Source organism: Pyrgilauda ruficollis, unplaced genomic scaffold (assembly GCF_017590135.1).
Source record: "Pyrgilauda ruficollis isolate IOZ18807 unplaced genomic scaffold, ASM1759013v1 scaffold24, whole genome shotgun sequence".
Classification (NCBI taxonomy): domain Eukaryota; kingdom Metazoa; phylum Chordata; class Aves; order Passeriformes; family Passeridae; genus Pyrgilauda; species Pyrgilauda ruficollis.
The window spans coordinates 1,406,331-1,418,166 of NW_024523648.1; positions in this window are offsets into that span (position 1 = coordinate 1,406,331).

Consider the following 11,836-nt stretch of genomic DNA (forward strand, 5'->3'; position numbering starts at 1 on the left):
TAAGCTTCAATGACAATGTAAATATCCAAATGCCAATAAAATAATTTTCTGATCCACAACTTATTTTTTGTGAAACTTCAAGGAGCCAAGGACATATATTACAAGCTCTGACTGGCCTTAGGCAGATCTCTTAGTGTCAGACTTCGGTCTTTATTGGAAATTTAGGATAATAAAATTATCTTTATATGCTATTATGAAAATTAATCTCAAAACATAATAACCAAATGGCATCATAGGTCTTGACTTTATTTCCCATTTCTTTTCTAATTAATATTTTGGTCCTTTTTTATCATGTATTTCCTGAAGGTGGCAGCAATATTCAGGACTTGCATGAATGTCTGACTTTTGAACCTATTGACCTGTAATACAGCATTTCTTCAATGTAAATATATTTGTATTTATGGATATTAATAATAGGTTTAAATCAAAATTTGATGATGTAGATACTGTTGTTATAGACATAGGATGTACAATATCACTAGAAAATATGAAGAAACTATGTTGACCTGGAGTGTTAGAATTGCTTATTCTTTTGTATAATAAAAAATCGTAAACTAAAAGAGGATTCCTAAAGTATTTAATATTTTTAGTTAACAATTTACCATTGTTTGCAGTTAAAAGTAACCATTTCATTATCTTCATAGAAGCCTGTATGCTTTTTCTGAAGTGAACTGTAAGCTCATTTGTGGACACTACATTAGCAGTTCAAAACACTGAAACAAATGTTATGTGTGATCACTGAAGGAAGGTTATAGCCTGTCTGTAGGGTTTCTTTCAGTTCCATTCCTCCATTTGATCTTCATGATTTAAAATTACTGCTGGAGTTAGGCAGGCCAACTATCTTACAGGATTGCAGTGTTTCAATTAAAAAAGAAAGTAACATTTCTCCTTTTGCTTCAGATGTGGTACACTGCGTTGTTGTGAAATGCTTTTGCTACTGAGTCAAGGCAGTTGCATCAACATTAGAAATATTTAATCATTTAGAGAACTTTTGTCTTCTTTCATTTTGCTAGTAGTTGCCTGGTCAGGGAGTTGCAGATCCCACGGCAATTTAAATGGAGGATCATGGAAGCCCACAAAGATATCTCTGCAGCAGGGCTTTCCTCCCCTTTGTCTTTCACTAACAGAACTGCATTATGTGAGGTGATTCTTTTGCCTGCAAGTCTTCTGTCAGCTCCGGGGCTGCTCTCACAGTGTATCCAGGACAAAGGCCCAAGTACTGGTACTGCTCTCCCAGAAATGCCACTTTGATGCAGGGCTTCTCAGTACAAGAGAGTCATGGAGCTTTTGTAGCAGGTCCAGCAGAGGACTATGAAGATGATGAGGGGACTGGAGCATCTCTTTTAAGAGGAAAGGCTGAGGGAGCTGGGCCTGTTCAGCCTCGAGATAGATGAGAAGGCACCTCATCAATGTCTGTTCACTATCTGAAGTGTCAAGACAATAGAGCCAGGCTCTGCTCAGTGATGCCAAGCAACAGGACAAGAGGCAGTGGGCAGAAACTGATGCACAGAAAATTCCACCTGAATATGAGGAAGAACTTCTTTACTGTGCAGGTGGCCATGCACTGGAACAGGCTGCCCAGAGAGAGAGGCTGTGGAGTCTCCCCGACTGGAGATGTTCAAAAACCATCTGGACACAATCCTCTCCCATGTAGTCTAGGATGACCTGACTTGAGCAGGGTGGTTAGACCAGATGACTTCCAGTGGTCCCTTCTATCCTTATTCTGTGATCCTGTCAGTTTCATAGCTGCCAATGACCATGTGTCTAACGAAAATGCAAAACAGGGCTTCCTTCTGAGTTTTCACTGGTCCAAATGAACTCCCTAATCCTTGCATGCCTTCAGATCTGAATGTTTCACTCCAAGAGAAAAGTAAGGAAGAATTAATTTTTTCCTTAAAGTAATCTCCACTCCTAAATATGCATGGAAGACAAATGCTACAATTTTAAATTATACTGACAGAATTTATCACACTGTGCTTGTTAAAGAGTTTGCTCAGCAAACATGGTGGCCTTTTTAGTAGTTGTATATGAATATTTCCATGCCTTAGAATTGTACGTCTGTCTTCTTTTCCTTACCAATAACTGTTTATGCTACCGCTGAAAACATTACTTTGATATCCTGAAGTTGAATATTTTCATAATTGCTCAATTTATGTTCATCCTTAGTAAAGTATTGCTAAAGTAACTTCCTTAAGATTTCCTCTCAAGATCAGCATTAATTCCTGTGCTTGTCACATTGACATTTCAGAATGCATTCGTCAGCTCCTGTGAGCTGCTGATGTGGTATTCTTTTGCCGACACTGATTGGTATTCCTCTTTGCATTTCTGCTCCCTCTTAGATTTCCCTAAAATGTGTCATTGGTATCACTTCTTTTATTACACCATTATTACTACAAAGCCTAACACTAACTACAAAGCCTAATTACTAACAAAAGTGATTTGTTTCTTGTGGTTTAAGTGTTGAGTGACCCCACCTTCTCCTTCCTGTTTCCCATTTGTCTTCTGGAAATTTTACCGTCCAGATAAACTACTGCTCTTCTTACCCAATGGCTTATCCTGCTATAGTTCTGAATCCCAGTGTCAAACACAATACAGTTTCCTTCCTGGATCATCAGCCAAGTGTTGTCTGTAATATTAATATTTGCAGGGAGTCAAATACTGGAGACATTTGCTGTGTAAGCTGTTGTTTTATATTCTCTTGTTAATATAAGTTATAGTCTTCTTGTAAGAGTCTCTTCTAGGAGTACAGATTAATCTGACCAGATGTGACTCACAGATAACTTTGTTCTGTTCATTTTTGGAATGTTGTAAAATGCTTGAAAAGTAAGCAAATCATGCTCTTTGCTGCTCATTTGAAGCTGTACTCTTCATAAGACAGTCTCAGGAAGACAGAATTTGGCCCATCCTTTGCCGTGCTTTATTCCTTTGTGTACTTTCAGCAACATGAACTGTGTGCTTTGTTTTTCAAATGTTTTGTGTCCTAGCAAACTGTGACCTCCTCCTCAAAGTTATGTTTTAAAGAAATAGTCAAAACATTGCTTGGTAACAACACTGTTTATTTAAATTCCTGAAAACACTTGTTTTTACTTTTTTTGTTTTATTTCACTTAGATAATGTCTGTGATCCTAAAAGAATTTTACATCTGAGAAAATTTTTTGGAGATTCTGTGGAAAAATACAGTGTCTGAAATAAAGAAAAATGGATGAAGAAAAACACCAGTCCTGAATACCTTCATACACAAAATATGGTCTTTTAAGAAAAATTTAAGATTTTTATGTAACAGAATCTCTTGTGCAATGGAATCTTATTAGCAACACACATTTCTTAAGATAATTATTCTAATTTCTTTTTTAAAAAAGTGTTATAGTTTTGCATTATTGAAGTCAATATGCCACCATCATCTCAATGTAATTCCAGTGAATTTTAGTGTTAAGGATGAATTTGGTTCAGTAAATCTGCAAATACATTTCTCTGACGTGAAAAATAATCTCCAAGTAACAAGAAGAATATTTAATATTTTCACTGGCATTTTTTAGTGCCCTTATGGTGTGAGTGAAATTCCAATAGAGACATGTTTTTGTCAATCAAATACTAATACTTCTGTATCTTCATACATCTGCTCACTGGCTGTTACAAATTTTGTAATGCATATTTTATCATAAAGCCTGTAGAGCTGGGTTGTTGTGACCCAAGGGCACAACTTGGCACTTGGCCTTGTTGAACCTCAGACAACTGGCCTTGGTTCATCAATCCCGTCTGTCCAGATCCCTCTTCTCCTCGTCAGAAAATTCATCTTTTTAATTCTTTTTTTCAGGGAACCACCTTTTCAATCCAGACAATTGTACTTCTGCACCTGTCTGGGGCAATTCCCAGAACAAACACACACTGAGTCCCTGTTCTCCTGGGTTAGAAGTTTATTTGAATTCACAAGATGAGACTCAGGTCTCTTGGTTCAGGAGGTGTCTTTTTCCTGGACTTGTGAATGGTCTTGTTTACTATACCAGACCTGCAGTGTGCAAGTCAGTGCTACTGAGGGGAAAAGAGCTGTGATTCTGGAGTAAAAGTAACTCTTGATGGAGGTTGGAACTTCATAACTGGCTTTACAGTCAAAGCAAGTGGGAGCATATTCTGTTTTGATAAGGCTGAGTGTAATCTTCATCCCTTTGTCATCTGTCAGATGGGTTTTGTGAGCTTGTTGTGATTTAATTGGAGACTTATTATTCTGCTTGGAATCCTTGGAGCACTCCTGTTATATGAAAAATATGGTAGGAATGTGATAATTACTATTTTAAAGTCTGATTCTCTTTTGGTGCACTCTTTTTTGCTTAGCTGAGGTTTCTGAGCTTTCATTGGAGAATAATGCAGTAGCTGGAGGGAAGAATTCATGTGGATGTAGACTCTAGGCTGTTATAGGTTGATGGACTTGATTTATCCTGATGGATATATCAATATACACCAGTAGAAGATTCAACCCCAGTTTTAAGGAGGAAGGAAGATTCACTCTCAGGTGAGTAGTTCTTGGCAATGCTCTCAGAACGCTTTAAAAATACCTGCTTAGTTTTTAGAATAATTTTGCTAGCTACTCTGATGCTTTATAGCGTTTATTGCACTAAATAATTGTAATGCCATTGTGTTTCATACTCTTTGTTTTACTGCTTATGCACCATATGGTATTGATGTATATTATATTGCATATAACTCAATACAATAAACATAGTATTACAAAACAGAGTTGGTGGATTTTTATTATAGGTAGGTTACCTACTGTGATGAAAATAATATAAAATTATAGAGAAAATATTATTCCCTTTCTTCCTAGTTTTTATTCAAGATATAACCCGTGGTAAATTAAATGCAATTCCACAAAGTTTTATAGAAGCATGGATGTTGGTATAAAACAGTAAATAAGCTCTGCTAGGATTTTATGGTTTTTACACTTGTCTTTTAAAATTAGTTTATACTTATAATGCTTTGCCTCAAAGGTTGCTTGAAAATCACTCCTGAGTATTATTATACATTCTCAATTGTTTCTAAAGGCAGGGAATGCCAAGAATCTCACTTTGCAGGCCAGAACCTTTTATTCTTTCTGTTATTTATCCCATGCAGATTTTTTTTTGCATGTTAACCACGACACCCCAATTCCTATCCATTAAATATTTAATACTTAGCTAAGAGAGTAAATTTAGACACTAAATAAATTTTCTGTTGTTCTATGATATGATCCTAAGCTTAGTGAGATCAGCTGACCTCTGCAAAAATAGACTATGTGACTCTCATTTTGTTCATTTAATTCCAGAATGGGACCTAAGAGCTAAAAGGAACCATTGAATTTGCATTTTTTAGGCAAACCTTCCTCTCTCAGCTTTCCATATTATGAGCTCCACAGAGAAGGGAAAGGAAGGGAAGGAAAGCATTCCTTTCACAAAGGAATTACAAATTCCTTGAGATCTTACACAGTGATGAAGCTTTACTGTAGCATTATGGTTAAGTACTGATGTGGGAGTGTATGTACTTTGCTTTTTATTAAGTCCTGTCACTGTTTAATATAAAATGGATGATCAGTCCTGACAATAGAGACAGTCCCACAACTCACTCCTACCCAAGTGTCTCTCCAGCGTCAATTTTCCACTTGTTGGATTTCCCTCCCTCTTTGGCACATTGCTACCTCCTTCACAAATCTTCAGCAGAAGAGGAAAGCCCTGCTCAGCCTAGCCTGCTTCTCAGCCACTAAAAAATTCTCCTAGAAGCAGGTTTGTTTTGAGTTCCCTGTTTCTAGAGATGATTTAGATACTGCCAGTGGGCACTGTGAGACTGTAGTGAAAAGAGGTGTGTAGGCATTTGGTGTCTTCGGAGCCAAGGAGGAAGCTGCACCCTGCACCCTAATTTTCAGTTTCAGACCTTCTGAATCTGGTCCAAAATGTCTTCCATTTTTCACATGTGCTTCTTTTTCTAGGCCAATGACAGGTTATATATCAATTCTGTTACCTAGGAGAACATAAAAAGGATAGGATGTAGAAGATATTGGTATCTTTATATAAGCATAATGGGTTTTTAAGACTTTTTATCAGGCAGATGTTACAGCAAATTAAAACCTGCATGGGGTACAGAAGGAAACAAACAACAATCTGGATCAAACATATAAGAAACTGTGCTGTATGTTTAGAAGTTTTGTCTGCAAGAGGCAGCATGGAGAAAAATTCCTGTCAGCCTTTCACGTCATCTCTCTGTCAAAGATGATTTGTGTTTTATTTAATCTTAGTTGAACCTGTCATCTTCCAACACTACATATTGTTTGTATCAGAGCACCAAAGCCTTGGTTCATAGTACACCATGCAGATTCATTTGTCTTGAATAATTTTTCTAGTGTGAATAACACAGACTTTCTCTTATACTGTTACAATTTTACAGCAATGCGAAAGCAATGGAGCTACTTCACCTGCATCATCCTCCCCTTCGGTCTTATGCTAGTGTAGCACATCTACCAGAAAGAAATTACATCTATCTGCTCTACCATTAGTGTCCTAGTCATTCTTGGTACTATAAAGGAGTGTGGTACTGGCCCCATGGAAAGAGTACCCAAGTGAGGCTCAGGCTCCTTGCAATCATTACTATTCATCCTACTGCATCTGTGCCCCCCTGGAATTTTAAACACAGGCACTGCAGAGGCTCATTAGGAATAAGTGAAGCTGTTCAAGTGCTGATTACTCTGGCAGAGCCTGAGCAAATTAGTTAATAATTAGGTGTGAAATTAATGTACACCTTCTGTTTTCCTTAGTAGATTTCCCATGTTGTTAATTTGCTTCTGCACCACCAAGGGACAAAGTACATTTAAAGAACATATGTAGGAATGAGCTAAAAGTGTCCCCAGGTAAACCTTGTTACATTTGTTATCTAAATTTTAGTGTTGTATAGAGCTTTGTCTGAACTCTTCAAAATGTCTCACTCCTTAAATCCTAGCTATGTACAGTGCCTCTTTGAGCAAGATTTAGTAGGCTGATGAGAAAAAATAAAGTATTACTTTGTCTTTATGTTACATTATGTTAGATAGGTACACAGTATATTACTTCATTATGCCTTATCCTGTATGTTTGCATTTCAAATGTTGAGGGTGTTTGTATAGAATGTACTAGCTAAAAATTGTGTGACAGGATCTTAGACCTGCAGTTTAGTGCCTAATGTAGCAATGTGGTGTGGGAGGGGTTTTAGATATTTCTGTATGTTAAGCAGGATGTTTTACTCAGAGTGTTTTGTGATTCTTTACTGTGAGAAATACATAAATTAAGTTAAATAGGCCTGAAAGCCTCTGTAGGAGCTTGTAGACTGCATTATAGACTGCACCAAAATCTGGAATGGACATTATCGACCTTCCATTGTCACCAGCAATGTAGAGTGTGGGAAGATCTCTTGGAAGTCTGAGGTGGTGCAAGATAAAGTTTGAATGTCTGCTCCTTTTTAATGATGATCTTAGAGACTTTTTGCTCTAGCAGACCATTTTTGGGCCCTTCACTATATATTTAAAGCTAGCTATGCCAAGTCATTGTCTCACTGCTTATCATGTTAACTCAGACTGTGAATTTTGTTTTCTGTAGCGTCTCTGACTTTTTTGACCACTCCAGTTTACTGGACAGGGATGAAAATATCTGTAGCAAAAGGGAAAACATGTAAGTGTGGAAGCTCCTAGGAGAGTAGGTAGAAGGAAGTGCCTTGAGAAGCACACATTGCTGTAGCAGGCAGGGTGCATAAGAAAATGAAAGGTTCTTTCCCTTTTTCTAGAACAGACCTGGTGCAGGGATCAGCAAGTCTTTAAGAGATTGCTTTGTTACCTGTTTGAATTTTATGCTATTCAGGTGTCTCACTTCTGCTGGAGGTAAGAATACCATTTTGGTCAACTAGAAACATTGCAAGATGACATAACTTTTGACAAACTCTAGCAGTCTGAAGTAGCTCATATATAATGTAGGTCATTTCCCAAACTGTTCTTAATGCATATGTTAAGCAAACAATCAGAACAAAATTGAGCTAACCCATCAGGTTCAGATTAACCTTCTTGCAAGAATGTTAGCCTAAGGAATTTTTGTGATCTCTAAGGGTTTATTGTAATGGTACACCAAAAGGTAACACTTTCATTTCTTTGGATGCTATTTACCATCAAAAAAATCTAGGAATGATCTGAAGGGTAAATAGTTAAGCTACTTGTAAATTGTGGTAGGAATATATGCCAACATTTCAGTTTACAAAGGATAGTATTTGCATATAAATCTAAAGAACAGTTTACGTAAAAATTTTTAAAAGGCTGATTCATCAAAAATCAGTTACAAAAATACATTAGGATTAAATAGAATCTAAATGTTATGGCTGGACTTAAGTGGCTTGATTATACTTTTAAATATCTGGCATTGAGTTTCCATAGTCCTAATAAACTGAAGCTCTTTTTCTTCCAAAAATTGTTTCTACTGTTTATCCCGTTTGAATAAATATTAGTGATTGGACTGGCTGGCAGGGGAAGAGAGGCAAAACCCTTTCACTCAAGTCACTGCTGATGAAAACTCTGAGAAGTACCTGCCATCTGGACTATGACCTGTGCCTGAGTGAGGAACTGTGTCTTCATCAATAGTCTAAGCTGGTCTCCTACCATCTCCCAGGATGAAAATTTTACAGCTCTCTCAGTGCAGTATCAGGTTAAAATATTTTTAATGTAGGCTTATTGTTATTATGGATTTCATCAGTTTTCTGATGTGGGTGGTTTTTTTCCCCATCTCATCTCATAATCCCTTTCTAAGGCCACCCATTCTGCTTCATGCATGCTCATGAGTGATAGAGGACCATTTTTACCAGGCCTGTAGATAATGGTCTTTTTGGATTATGTGTCTTTCACTTTAACCACAAAGAGTTTTTCTGAGCTAAAACCTTCTCTTCAGTGTTAACTTATGAAAGCAAGACACTGTATTTTATTGGTCTGTGATTTGCATTCTCTCTTTTTTTTCATGATTAGCATACTTGCTTCTTCTTGCCACCAATGCAAAAGCTTTCCTCTGTCTTCCTTGCTTTTTTGCTTTCAGTTTTGTTGGAATTTGCAATAAGAATTACAAAGTGGGAGAGGTACTTGGAGGATATTGAACCCTTTCAGCTTTAATCAGAGCTCCGTGAAGGGACTTCCAACTGTGTTATTTATTTCCCTCTGCTGTGCCAGGTTCATCTTCCTCCCTCTTCCTTGGCCCACCTTCCTTTAATCATGTCTCTTCCCTTCCCTATCAATTTCTCCAAGAGGTACATAGCCCAGAGTTGCTATTCTCCTCTATGCCTCCACCATTCTCCTGCCTGCCCTCCTCCCTTACTGTTCTTTTCTTTTTTTTTTTTTTTTTTTTTTTTCCCCTTTCCTTTCCCCTTGTTAGGCATAGAAAGGCCAGGACCTTGTCCTCTGGGCTTTCTTGAACTTTGAGTGCTACCCATAAGTTCATTTCACTTCATTCACAGAATGTCAGAGTCTATTTAAGTCCATGGAAAGACTCCAATAATTTCAGGGAGGTTTTGGTACTGGCCGTGAGACTGTGGCTGTGTTGGTCAGAATTTCTTTCCATAGCAACCTTATCCAGGGCAATGCCATGGCTCGCCCTCATTCTCCAAAACACTTGTTCACTGTTTCAGTAAGTGATAACTACAGCAGCAGTGAGAAACCTTTCTTGACTTGTTTCTTGAGCTATTGCAAATATTACTTTTTCAGTGATCACAATATTATGAATTTTTGCTCCATTCTACAAAAAAACCCTTTTTTTTTTAATAAGAAAGTGGCCAACTGATTCATACAATACATCTGCACTTTTACAATGATGCTTCACATACCAAATATTCCTGCGGTATACAATTTCCTTAATTTTTCATAATGAAAACCAGAAGATACTTATTCTTACTTTTTACTGATAATTACCCAATTTTTCCCCAGTTTTACTTTATCCATAGCATATTGAGGTTAACATTTTTAAAGAAATATCTGTGACTGGTTACATTGCCATTCAGTCAGCCCCTTCCTAAGTTTGAGGTATTCAATACTTTTAATTGTTCCTTATAATTAGTCCCAATTCTGACCATTTCTGTTACTCTTCACTGAACTTCTTCATTTAGTAATGCTTTTCTATTTCTTGAAAGTAGTTAAAAAATTCTCGACCTGTTAGCCAAATTGTCCTATTCAAATTTCAATATTTGACTGGTAAATTTGTATAACAAGGTGGGCATGATGTATTAATATTTTTAATGAGCTATTGAAGAAATTACTTCACATATCTTGGATCTCCTAATTTTCTTCTTGGCATGTATATCCTAACTATGCATACCCATGTAGTCATGAGTTCTTGGCTTAAGTTACACAAGATCTTTTCTCTGTGATTTTTTTCTTTTTTTGACAGTTACTTCTGACCTCAGGATGCAATTTTTCCAGCCTTTAGGAATAAATCAGAATATCTTCTGGAGTCTTTTTTTTTTTTTTTTTTTTCTTTGTAACTAGAATTTCCTGTGTTTTTAAATCCTTGGGGTTTATGTGCCAGATTTGTGCTTTAAAGTTACGCCAAATGAAGATAGTATGAAATCTATGCAAGCTGATCCACAAATTACTTTTTTTTTGGTCAATATTTATAATCCTTTCCTCATTTTACTGTGATTTCTCAACTGTAGAATTTTTTTCCAATTTCTTATCCCTGCCAACTCAGATATTCAAAGTAATTTAGTTTGTTTAAAAACATCAGCATGATCCTTCATCATGGAAAAAAAGGTCACTGCAACACTGATAATTTTGCTATATTAGCCAAAAAATCACAGTGTGAGGCAGTTATGCCATTTGTTCAATGCTGACTATGAATTGGAACCACAGCAGAAGACAATTTTTCATGTCAAAACCAAATCCTCAAATAATTTATCAAATCTGATTTAGAATCCAGGAGAATTGTAAGGAGGATGAGGCAAAGGAGATAAAACATTTTGGAGAGATCTCTGACGTTATCTTGTTCGGGCAAGCAAATGGTAAATTGTCCCATCTGCTTCTAAATTTTGAGCTTGCATGGAATTCCTGAATTAAAAAAAAAAAAAAAACAAAAAAACACCCCAACTAAAAATCCCAACAAAACACTCCCTCCAGCACCAAAACAAAAAGCAACCAACCAAAAAAAAACCAGTAAAAGTAAATAAACTGATTAATAATGCATGTCCAAATGCTATAAAAAAGTAGTAGATGGGTCACAAAATAATAGAAGAGCCTAAGCTGGAAAAGATAGAAAGTTCATTTGATTCAAACTTTCATGGGAAAGGGAGCCCTAAAGACATCTAGCACCTTGTCCAGTGGTATCTTAAAAACCTGCAATGATGGAGACTATCACATAAGTGGGAGATTGAGAACAACCAGCAGTTGGAACACTGTGACAAAATTATTTCTTATATCAAGATGAAACTTGTCCTTATGGAGCTTGAGCCCATTGTCCTTTGTCCTCTCCCTGTGTGTCCTTGTGAAGTGACCTTCTCTCTGCTTTTTAACTGCCCTTTAAGTACTAGAAAATTTTGGTGAGTTCACATGAGTCTTCTCATGAGAGAAAAGGCCTAATTACTTCAGTTTTCCTTGTAAGTCAGGTTCTCCAGCAACTGAATCAACTCTGGCCCGCATTTGGATCCTCTCTAGTCTGTGCATGTCTTTTTTTGAGTTGTGCAGTTGAAAACTGGACACATCCACACACAGAGCACATCCTCATTTTTGTTGGCTAATACCTCTGCAGATAGCCTTCAGAGATGTAATGAAGCATTACATTTCTTTTACTATCTTGAAACTCTGTTAAATCTTGGCTTTTATACACTTCGC